This window comes from Portunus trituberculatus, chromosome 11 (genome assembly GCF_017591435.1).
Source record: "Portunus trituberculatus isolate SZX2019 chromosome 11, ASM1759143v1, whole genome shotgun sequence".
NCBI lineage: Eukaryota > Metazoa > Arthropoda > Malacostraca > Decapoda > Portunidae > Portunus > Portunus trituberculatus.
The window spans coordinates 1,412,546-1,423,239 of record NC_059265.1 but is presented as its reverse complement, the minus strand read 5'-3'; the positions used below and the strand labels follow the sequence as shown (position 1 = coordinate 1,423,239).

Here is a 10,694-nt window from a genome sequence, read left to right as displayed (position 1 = left end):
CTCTCTGCTAAAAACGCGCCTACCACAAATACAAAACAACGCACAATGAAAGAGACAAGACTGAGCATGACCAATTGCGACGCAATGCTAAAAAACTTATAAGGAAAGTAAGAAAATTATGAGCTCCATATCGCCAATCGTAGCAAGACAAATCCTAAAGAGTTTTTCAGTTATATCAGAACTAAAAAAGCAATAGCTTCATCAATAGGGCCGCTAGCTCTAGACAATGGCGAACACACGGACGACGAAATTGAAATGGCTATTAAATTAAACAATTACTTCGCGTCAGTCTTCACTGAAGAAAATCATTCAGAAAATCAGCCAACTGCACCAAATCACAGCAATAATGTCTGTTTAAATACGTGCGATATCCAAGAAAATGTAATTTTGAGCGCAATAAATAAAGTTAAAACAAACAAAACTCCTGGTCCCGATAAAATTTCTCCACGAATACTAAAAGAGGCAAAGAAAGAACTTGTTAAACCATTGTCTATCCTCTTTAATAAATCACTTAGCACTCATAAAGTTCCTGATGACTGGAAACTCGCTAACGTAACTCCAATCTTTAAAAAAGGTGACAAGTCTCAAACTAGAAATTATCGGCCAATTAGCCTCACTTCAGTGGTAGGTAAATTAATGGAGACAGTTTTGAGGGATAAAGTTGTTGCATTCTTAGAAAGTAACAACATAATAAACGAATCACAACATGGATTTAGAAACAAGCGGTCATGTCTAACAAATTTACTTGACTTTTTCCATGATATATATAATTTGTACGACAACACTAGAGCGGTTGATGTCATATATCTTGACTTCCAAAAGGCTTTTGACAAAGTGCCACATAAACGTCTTATCAACAAAGTAAAAGCGCATGGTATAACTGGTGACATTGCAGCGTGGATTGAGGATTGGTTGTCTGATCGTAAACAGCGAGTTGTGATCAATGGTAAATCTTCAGAATGGATTAACGTAAGCAGTGGCGTTCCTCAAGGATCAGTTCTGGGACCTATTCTTTTTATTATATATATTAACGACATTGATGAAAGAATAAATTGTAAGCTCTCAAAATTTGCAGATGACACAAAAATTGCAAACAGAGTAGACTCAGAAAGCCAAAGACAACTTTTGCAAAAAGATTTAGATACTCTCATCGAATGGTCAAACAAGTGGCAAATGAAATTCAATATAGATAAATGCCACGTTTTACACATAGGAAATCAAAATCCTCAGGCGACATACAAGATGAATGATATCCCAATGACGAGTGTGGACAAAGAAAGAGATCTTGGTGTCATTGTTTCAGCAGACCTCAAGCCTACCAAACACTGTACTGAAGTCGTCAAAACTGCGAATAAATTAGTTGGTTTCATTGGACGATCTTTCACTTTCAAGTCTGAAAAAATAATATTAACATTATATAACTTACTCGTCCGTCCACATCTCGAATACAATGTTCAGTTTTGGTCACCGTATTACAAAAAAGATATTGAAAAATTAGAAAAAATACAACGCAGATTAACAAAAATGATCCCAAGGTTGCGGAACAAATCCTACGAGGAACGCCTAAAGGAATTAAATTTATTTTCTCTTGAGAAACGGAGAGTAAGAGGCGACCTTATCATGCTTTTCAAAATTTTTAATGGGTTTGCAAATATGAATATTCAAAAATACGTATCATTTGACCAGTCAAATGTCACCAGAAGCAATGGTTTCAAAATTGTTGGTAAGCGTTTTGTAACAAATGAAGTCAAACACTTTTTCTTTAATCGCATAGTCAATATATGGAATGGTCTGCCATCAAATGTTGTCAACTCAGGTACTATCGAAACGTTCAAAGTTCGCCTCGATAAATACTTTGAATGTAATCCCCGGTTGTCGCTATTCATTTCCGAATAATTTGCGCTTTTCTTTTATCTCCCGGGCCTCTGATCGTGAATTAAATTGCCCGTTAGTTTAAATTACTCTCACCCTCCATACATGACACAGATAGCCCGGAGTGAACGGTCACTACTTTTACTCTCGATCTGTGAAGGGCTGTGGATAGTCAAGAGCCCTGACAGTAGGTGACCATCATCGGGATTTAAGGTACCAGGGTCACCGCTGCAGGGGTAACCATACAGTGTGCGGCGCCCTTTAAAGGGAAGTGCACTTTTACAGTGGTTGTACGGAGCTGGGGCCTGATTGACTGCTGCCTCTCTTGAAAGCGCCAAGCAAGGCTGCCGCACCACCTTTTTGACTCCACACTGTGTTTACATACATACTACACTACACTGCATACACGCACAGATAGCCCAGAGTAAACGGTCACTACTACTACTCTCGACCTGTGACGGGCTGTGTTTGGAGAGGGCCTTGTCAACCATTGATCATCATCGGGAACTAAGTACCAGGGATCAATGTTGCAAGGGGTTATCAGCGTACGGAGTCCCTACAGGGAAAGTATGCTATCTCAGTGGATTGAACGGAGCTGGGGCCTGATTGACTGCTGCCTCCCTAGAAAGCGCCAGGCAAGGCTGCCGCACCACCCATTCGACATACACACTGTGCATCCACGTACACAATGCACACACCACATGACATTCACCAAGCGTTAACACTTTCCCCCACAAACACAAGTAGTCAGACGTAGATTACACATTTCCTTTTCACTCTCTACTAAAATTCCATGTGATTTTTTAATATCACATGGTTTCGCCTTTTTTTCCTGCCAGCCTCGGCTGGAGGGAGGGGTGGGTGGGGAGGAGCCTTCTGCTTTGCTGTCCTGTCTCTACCACTGGTAGTTAGTAGATAGTTTTCACAAACAGCCTAGTAAGGACCTAAGGGTCTGTTGCTGTTTGTCTTCCTTTGTATTCCTTTGTATTCCTCCTCCTCCTCCTCCTGTGCTAATACTATTACTATTATTACTATCCCAGTGTGACCTGTGTGACCTCTGACCTTTTGCCACAGGATTCCCTGGACTGCGACTTCACTGTGACCCGAGAGGAGGTGGCCACTCAACGCTGAGGTCACACGGCTCTCTTCCTTATGCAGGTCAGTGGTGTGGTGTGAGGTGTGGGGAGGTGTGGTTAGGTTACATTAGGTTAGGTTGGGCGGTTAAGGTTTTGAGGGAATTTTGAGGCAGTTTGTCATGTTTTGAGGGTATATTTAAACAGTTTGGCATATTTTAAGGGCATTTTAGATAGTTTGGCATGTGTTGAGGGCATTTTGAGACAGTTTGACGTGTTTGGTGGGTAGTTTAAGACAGTTTAGCATATTTTGAGACAGTTTGGCATGTTTGAGGATATTTTAAAACAGTTTGACATGTTTTATGGCCATATTGAGACAGTTTGGCATGTTTTGAGGGCATTTTGAGAGTTTGACATGTTTTGAGGGCATTTTAATACATTTTGGCAGGTTTTGAGAGCAATTTGAAACAGTTTGGCTGGTTTTCAGGGTATATTAAGACAACTTGAGAGATTTTGAGGTGAATTGAAGACAGTTTGGCAGGTTTTCAGGGCATATTAAGACAGTTTGGTATGTTTCGAGGGCAATTTTAGACAGTTTGGCAGGTTTTGAGGCTATTTTTAAGACAGTTTGACATGTTTTGATGGCATTTTAAGACAGTTTGGCTGGTTTTGAGGGTATATTAAGGCAGTTTGTCAGATTTTGAGTGCAATTTTTATATATATATATATATATATATATATATATATATATATATATATATATATATATATATATATATATATATTTAGGCATTTTGCATTATTGTAAATAACAGCATATTCTTATTTGATTTATAATTAACAGTGGTAGTGGTAGCCTTTTCCAAGATATCATACTGGAATAGGTGGAAGCTCGAATTATATATGTATATTAATTTTAATGCAAGTTTAATTTTTGAGTTACTTGTGTTAACCTAAGGATGTAAAATTTCCATAACTAAGAAAGTAACAATTCTGTTTTGTAATCATGTGCATTGTGTATAATTTGTTGTATATTAATTATTTAAGATCATAGTAATACACTAGAAATTTAGAATAAACTAAACTTTTTTCTATTTAATTGAAAAGATTAGGTGAAAGCTCATTTTTCTGAATTGGTCTACTAATGTGTAATTAATTAATATCAAAGGATGTCAAATTTAATTAAAGAGAAACATACACAACAAAATGAGTTTCTTTTGCTAATATTTTGTCTGTTTTACAATTTTAATAATTTTAAAAATATTTTTGATCACCAAAATATCGTCAATAAAATTAATAATGAAAATGCACAAGACCAAATGGTTGCTAAAAGAGTAAGAAGTAAGAATTTAAAATAACTGACAAGAATCAGAAGACTGAGAAGATATTCATTCCAATTACTGAGTGATTTACATTTGCAAATGGCTTCAAAAAGCTTCTAGAATTGCTCCTATTTCACAAACGTTCTCAGAAGGACTCACAGCATCCCCCAAAACAAAGCCTCCCATCTGATAACGCTCACCATCCACCAACTCATCCTGGTGTCCAGTGCAGTAATCACTATAAGTAGTAGTATCGGTATCGGCCCAATTAGGTGGTATTGGTATCGTTATCGGAATCAGCCAAAATTTTGGTATCGGTACATCTTTAATTTGAGACAGATTTGGCATGTTATGAAGGCATTTTAAGGCAGTTTGTCATGTTTTGAGGACATTTTAAGACAGTTTGGTATGTTTTGAGGGGGATTTTAAAGTAGTTTGCCAAGTTTTGAGAAAATTATAAGACAGTTTGATATGTTTTGATGACATTTTAAGATAGTTTGTCATGTTTTGAAGACATTTAAGACAGTGTAGCATGTTTTGATAGGATTTTAAGACAGTTTTGCATGTTTTGAGGTCAGTTAAAAAAGTTTGACATGTTTTAATGGCATTTGAGTTGCATTCAGTTCAGTTTACAAAATAGTGAAGGTGACTCAATGTAAACAGTGCACCTCTCATTACAGGAAAGTCAAGTCCCTGAATGCTGCCAAGGAGACACACTGCTGCTTGAACACTGCACCACCAAGCCAAGCCACAACACAACACAAGCCTTCTACAACACCTACAGCCATCAGCAACACCTGGAGCCATGAAGAATAGTTAGGATAGATTAGCAGTTTGGCATTTTTTTTTTAAGGACATTTTAAGACAAGTTTGGCATGTTTTTATGGTATTTTAAGACCATTTGGCATGTTTTTATGGTATGTTAAGACCATTTGGCATGTTTTTATGGTATTTTAAGACCATTTGGCATGTATTTATGCTATTTTAAGACCATTTGACATGTTTTTATGGTATTTTAAGACCATTTGACATGTTTTTATGGTATTTTAAGACCATTTGGCATGTTTTTTATGGTATTTTAAGACCATTTGGCATGTTTTTGAAGGCATTTGAAGAAAGTTTGGCTATGGTAATACCCTTTTTTTGACATTAACCCCTTCAGTACCATGAAACATTTCCATATTCCTTGTGGTGACTATTTGGTGATTTTGTACAGCTTCACAAACTCATGTGGGGGTGAAAATTGTGAAGACTGTGTCCATTAATCTTGTGACCTTCATAGACCTTCGATAATGTCAATAAAATGGTCTAATGGTGTACAAATCTCAAGGTAAAAATGTGTCCCAGTACTGAAGGGGTTAAGAAGGGTGTACGGAGGTGACAAGATTAATGGGCACAGTCTTCACTATCTCAATCCTCCACATGAGTTTGTGAAGCAAGTGTTGGATTCTCTGGACAAAGATGCAGTGTGCTTGTTAAGAGATTGACTCAGCACTCACTCACTCCTTCACTTACTGAACTCAGAGGGAATGAAGAATGTGCATTGTTGCTGCTTGTGTGTCAGACAAAGGCCTGTATTCACAAACACTTTGGTGTCTCAACAACACGCCTTCCAAGGCCACAGAGATCACTGGCAGGGTTTTCATGAGTGTTTCTCCACTTAATATTGTAGAAATGTCACTCTGCCTCAGGAACCATAAAAATACCCTTATTCTCTCACCACCACTGTTTTCCAAGGCCACACAGATGACTGGCAGCATTTTCAAGACTTTCTCTCCACTTAATAATACAGAAAAATCTTGTCATTCTGCCTTTAGAATTGTATAAACATTCTTCAAAACTCTTTATTCTCTCTCTATAACAATTTTCCAAGGCCACAGAGATGACTGGCAGGGTTTTCAAGACTGTTTCTCCACTTAATAATAAAGAAATCTTGTCATTCTGCCTTTACAACACTCTCTCTCTCTCTCTCTCTCTCTCTCTCTCTCTCTCTCTCTCTCTCTCTCTCTCTCTCTCTCTCTCTCTCTCTCTCTCTGAGAGAGAGAGAGAGAGAGAGAAAGAGAGAGAGAGAGAGAGAGAGAGAGAGAGAGAAAAAAAATTATTATCTTAATCATTTATTACGAAGGAAGCTTCAAACTGTTACAACAAAATTAAAAAAAAAAAAATCCTGTATTATTTTAAGTACGGAAGGTGAGAATGATTGATGAAACAAATTAATGCAATTGAGTGTGTGTAATGGTTGGTTTGGAAGGAGTTAAAGAGCGTGGCTAGTTTATATCCAGGTGGTGGATCAGTGGTTAGGTTCACTGGCAGCGTTTCATATGCTCGTTTGCCCTCAAATTGCTCTTTTCTTATTGGCAGGTTGGGGGGAGGGGGACGGGAGACGAGAACGAAGCAAGGTCAGTAGCTCAGAATACCAGCTGGACCAGTATTACTTCAGACACCACGCTCGCTACACTTCTTCAGTTATCACCCCACCACGCCACCACCGACCCCTCGAGTCTACGCAGCCCAGTGTCCGTCTGTGTCTTGTCGTGGGTGTGACGTTCAGCAGCGGCAGGAACAGCAACGGGAAACTTGATCTACGTGATGGAGGGTTTTCGTGCCGCGGGGTTACGTGCCGCTAATGTGAGGTTAGCATAGCACAGCACAGCACAGCACAGCGGAGGAGAGGTTAGTGGTTTGTGTGTAAGGGAATAGTGTAAGTATAGGTGTTGGTGTTGTGTGCGCGTTGACACCGCAGTGGTGATAGGAAGTTGTTAGTCCGTAACTTCTGGGTTGTTAGGAATGTTGACTGACAAAGTATAACTGGGTATGTGCAGGATGTGCACTGTATATTGGAAGGTTAATTGTACGATGTCTGTCTGCGTGTCAAATGTAGGATGTATCAGGGTTCGTTAAGTGTGAGTGTTAAATTTACTTGGGTCTAGTTGTCAATAGAGGGGCAGATGGTCGTTCATTCACGTTCAGAATAGATTTGGGTAATGGCTGTAACAAGTGTAGTGTTTTCGTGGTAATTGTAGTTGTGTAGGAAGGAAGAATTACGCTTATCCTCTTCAGTACTGTGGCGCATCTTCACGTTGAGACGTGCACGATTAGATCATTCTATTGATGTTACAAAGCGTGTATGGATGTCACAAGGTTAATGGCAAGAGTCTTCACTATTTCAATTCCTCACGTCAAGTTGTATAAAATCACCAAATGGTAACAGAAGGAATATGAAAACGCGTTTTGGTGCTGAAGGGATTAAACGGGTCGCGTTACTATAGAGCTCCTAAAGTAAGTTGTATTTGAGGCTAAAATGTTTCAGGTTAGTCATTGTGGTTCCAGAATCGGCGGAAAGAATGAGTGGACAGGATTTCTTAACGTAACGAGGCTGGTGTTTCAAGGTACGTGTATTAGAAGCGAGTTGTGGTAGTATAACGATAAGTTTGGGGATATAACCATGAAATTAGTTCTTGAAGTGGTAGGCAGGCGTAAATGGTTAGATGTGTGTGTGTTGGGGGCTTTGAAAATGGCTGGGAGGAATGAAGTGAGCGTGAATGGATCGTGGCAAGAAGAGGCGGTGGTAACTAACCGAATGCAGTATGATAAAATAGGAGAGAGGCGGAAGGGATGGTGTGGTGCGAGTGTTTGAGTTAGGGCACTATGTGAAGACGTGTAACAGAGTAGACGAGTGAAAGGCTGGCTGAGGCAGTGGAGTAGTTTTAGGATAGACAGGGGAAATAATGTTTGAGTGAGTTAGCGCACATTATGGATGGAAGTTAAGACGTGAAGGGAATGTGTGGTGTTGGTCAAAATGTGTAGTGACGAGTGAAAGGCTGGCTGAGACAGTGAAGGAGTGTTTTGGGCAATGTTGCGTGTTAGTTGTAGGGATAATTAGTGAATAAGTAAACAAGGTACTGCTTTGTTCATGCTAATTTTTGTCCATTACAGGCGTTGACGATCCAAAGGCCTAACTACACAGCGGTAATGAGCCTCGTCTACCTTGCACTTCACGGACAACGCTCACACCTCTGCCTCCGCCACCGCCGCAAGATTGGGGAAGGACTCGCTGCCTTGCATCGCGCACACGGTCTACTCTTAACGACCGCCACCGCCGCTGCCGCCGTTGAGGAGACTGGCTGGATGGGTAAGTGATAGAGGCGAGGTAAAGGATAACTGGGTATGTATAGGATGTGCACGATGTGCGCTGTGTATTGGAAGATTAATTGTACGATGTCTGTCTGTGTCAATGTAGGATGTATCAGGAACCATCGCTACGTGTGGGTGTTCAATTTACTTGGTTTAGTTGTCAATAAGGGCAGATGGTCGTTCATTCACTAGTGTGGTTAGAGTAACGTGGGTTCAGAATAGATTTGTGTAATGGCTGTAACAAGTGTAGTGTTTTCGTGGTCATTGTAGTTGTGTAGGAAGGAAGAATTACGCTTAACCTCTCCAGTACTGTGACGCATTTTCACCTTGAGATGTGTGTAAGATTAGATCATTCTATTGGTGTTACAAAGCGTGTATGGATGTCAAGGTTTCTCAAGTTGTATAAAATTACCAAATAGTAAGGGAAGGAATATGAAAAAGCGTCTTGGTGCTGAAGGGATTAAACGGGTCGCGTTACTGTAGAACTCCTTAAGTTATATTTGAGGCTAAAATGTTTCAGGTTAGTCATTGTGGTTCCCTCGTTATAGAATAGGTACCAGAATCGGCGAAAAGATTGAGTGGACAGGATTTCCTAACGTAACGAGGCTGGTGTTTCAAGGTACGTGCATTAGAAGCGAGATGTGGTAGCATAACGGTAAGTTTGGAGATATAACTATGAAATTAGTTCTTGAAGTGGTAGGCTGGCGTAAATGGTTCGAGGTTCACGAGTGACGGTGGGAGGGTTTGTGTGTGTGGGGAGGGTTGAGAATGGCTGGGAGAAATGAAGTGAGCGTGAATGGCTCGTGGTAAGAGGCGGCAGAGTGGGAACCAACTGAATCCAGTGTGATAAAATAGAGGAGACAAGGGATGGTGTGGTGCGAGTGCTTGGTTAGGGCACTGAAGACGTGTAACCGCACGTGTAACCGCACTTGTTACAATTATAGTATTTTTTTTTTTTTTGCTTTATGCTGATGACACCACTACATATGCGACAATTCCTTCCCCACAGGATAGGCAGAGAGTCGCTAATGTACTCACTCAAGATGTTTCAAGGATTCTGTCATGGTGTGATCGGTGGGGTATGAAACTGAACCCGAGTAAATCCCATAGTATGGTTATTAGTAGATCAAGGACACCTTTCCCAGTTCACCCTGATATTGTTGTCAACGAAGTACCTATTCCTAATTGTTCGTCTCTGAAGTTACTCAGTCACCCTTGATCCCAAACTTACTTTTGAGTTGCACTTGCGTTCACTTGCATCATCAGTCTCATGTAAAGTTGGTTTGTTACGCAAATGTAGGCGGATATATTCCTCTGATGATATTGTAAGAAATTGCTTTTACTCTTTCATACTGCCTCATTTTGAATATTGTCACTCTGTGTGGATCTCTGCAGCAGAGTCTCACTTAAAGCTTTTAGATAGAGCATTCAACCAGATTAAATTTCTTCTTCCTAACCTTGAGATTAATCTTCGGCATCGTCGTTTGGTTGGATCATTGTCCTATTTCTTCAAAATCATGTCTAATTCCAACCACCCGTTGCATTGTCATTTGCTTGCCCTTCACTACCAGCACGTGCTACAAGACAATCCTTGATCATGAATGACCGTTCCTTGTCTGTGAATCGATGTAATACTTCACAATTTTCCCGGTGTTTTATCCCAGTATCTGCTAGACTCTGGAATACAATTCCCAACGAGATTGTTAATTCTAGTAACATTGAAGCATTTAAAAAACGTGTGAATACCTTTCTTCTCTCTGAACTCACTACCTCTTAGATCTCTACCAATCTTCCTATTCTGTTGTTCATTCCTGTTACTTCCTTTCACTTATCGGTGAGGTGCCGCCCACTGGGCCTTTGGGTTTATGCAGTTATGCTTTCCAGTGGGTCGCCTTCATTGACCTCATAATAATAATAATAATAATAATTATAATATAAATCGTCAAATCTCAAAACCAGCATGCAATAGACATAATGAAACGCAATCCACTCTCCATTTTCATTTTGCTACGAACTTCACCAAATATAGAAGAGTTCCCTCTCGTGCAGCTAAACCCACTGGCACTGTAATCTGTGTATAGGTACGCCTCTTTTTTCCGTCCCATTTCATAAATTTTATTCCAAGGAAGAGGTCTGCTCCTTTCCTGTCTTCGTCTTCATTGTTATCGTACCATATATGATTCTGTCTGTCTGTCTGTCTGTCTGTCTGTCTGTCTGTCTGTCTGTCTGTCTGTCTGTCTGTCTGTCTGTCTGTCTGTCTGTCTGTCTGTCTGTCTGTCTGTCTGTCTGTCTG

The 10,694-nt window shown here is 40.1% G+C and overlaps 1 long non-coding RNA gene across 1 annotated transcript; it reads left to right on the top strand.

The window, feature by feature from the left end:
• Positions 1 to 2,969: 2,969 nt before the first annotated feature.
• Positions 2,970 to 4,988, top strand: LOC123502345. The gene is made up of 2 exons (XR_006673961.1): positions 2,970 to 3,030; positions 4,948 to 4,988. It is a non-coding gene; the product is annotated as an uncharacterized LOC123502345 (long non-coding RNA).
• Positions 4,989 to 10,694: the final 5,706 nt, after the last annotated feature.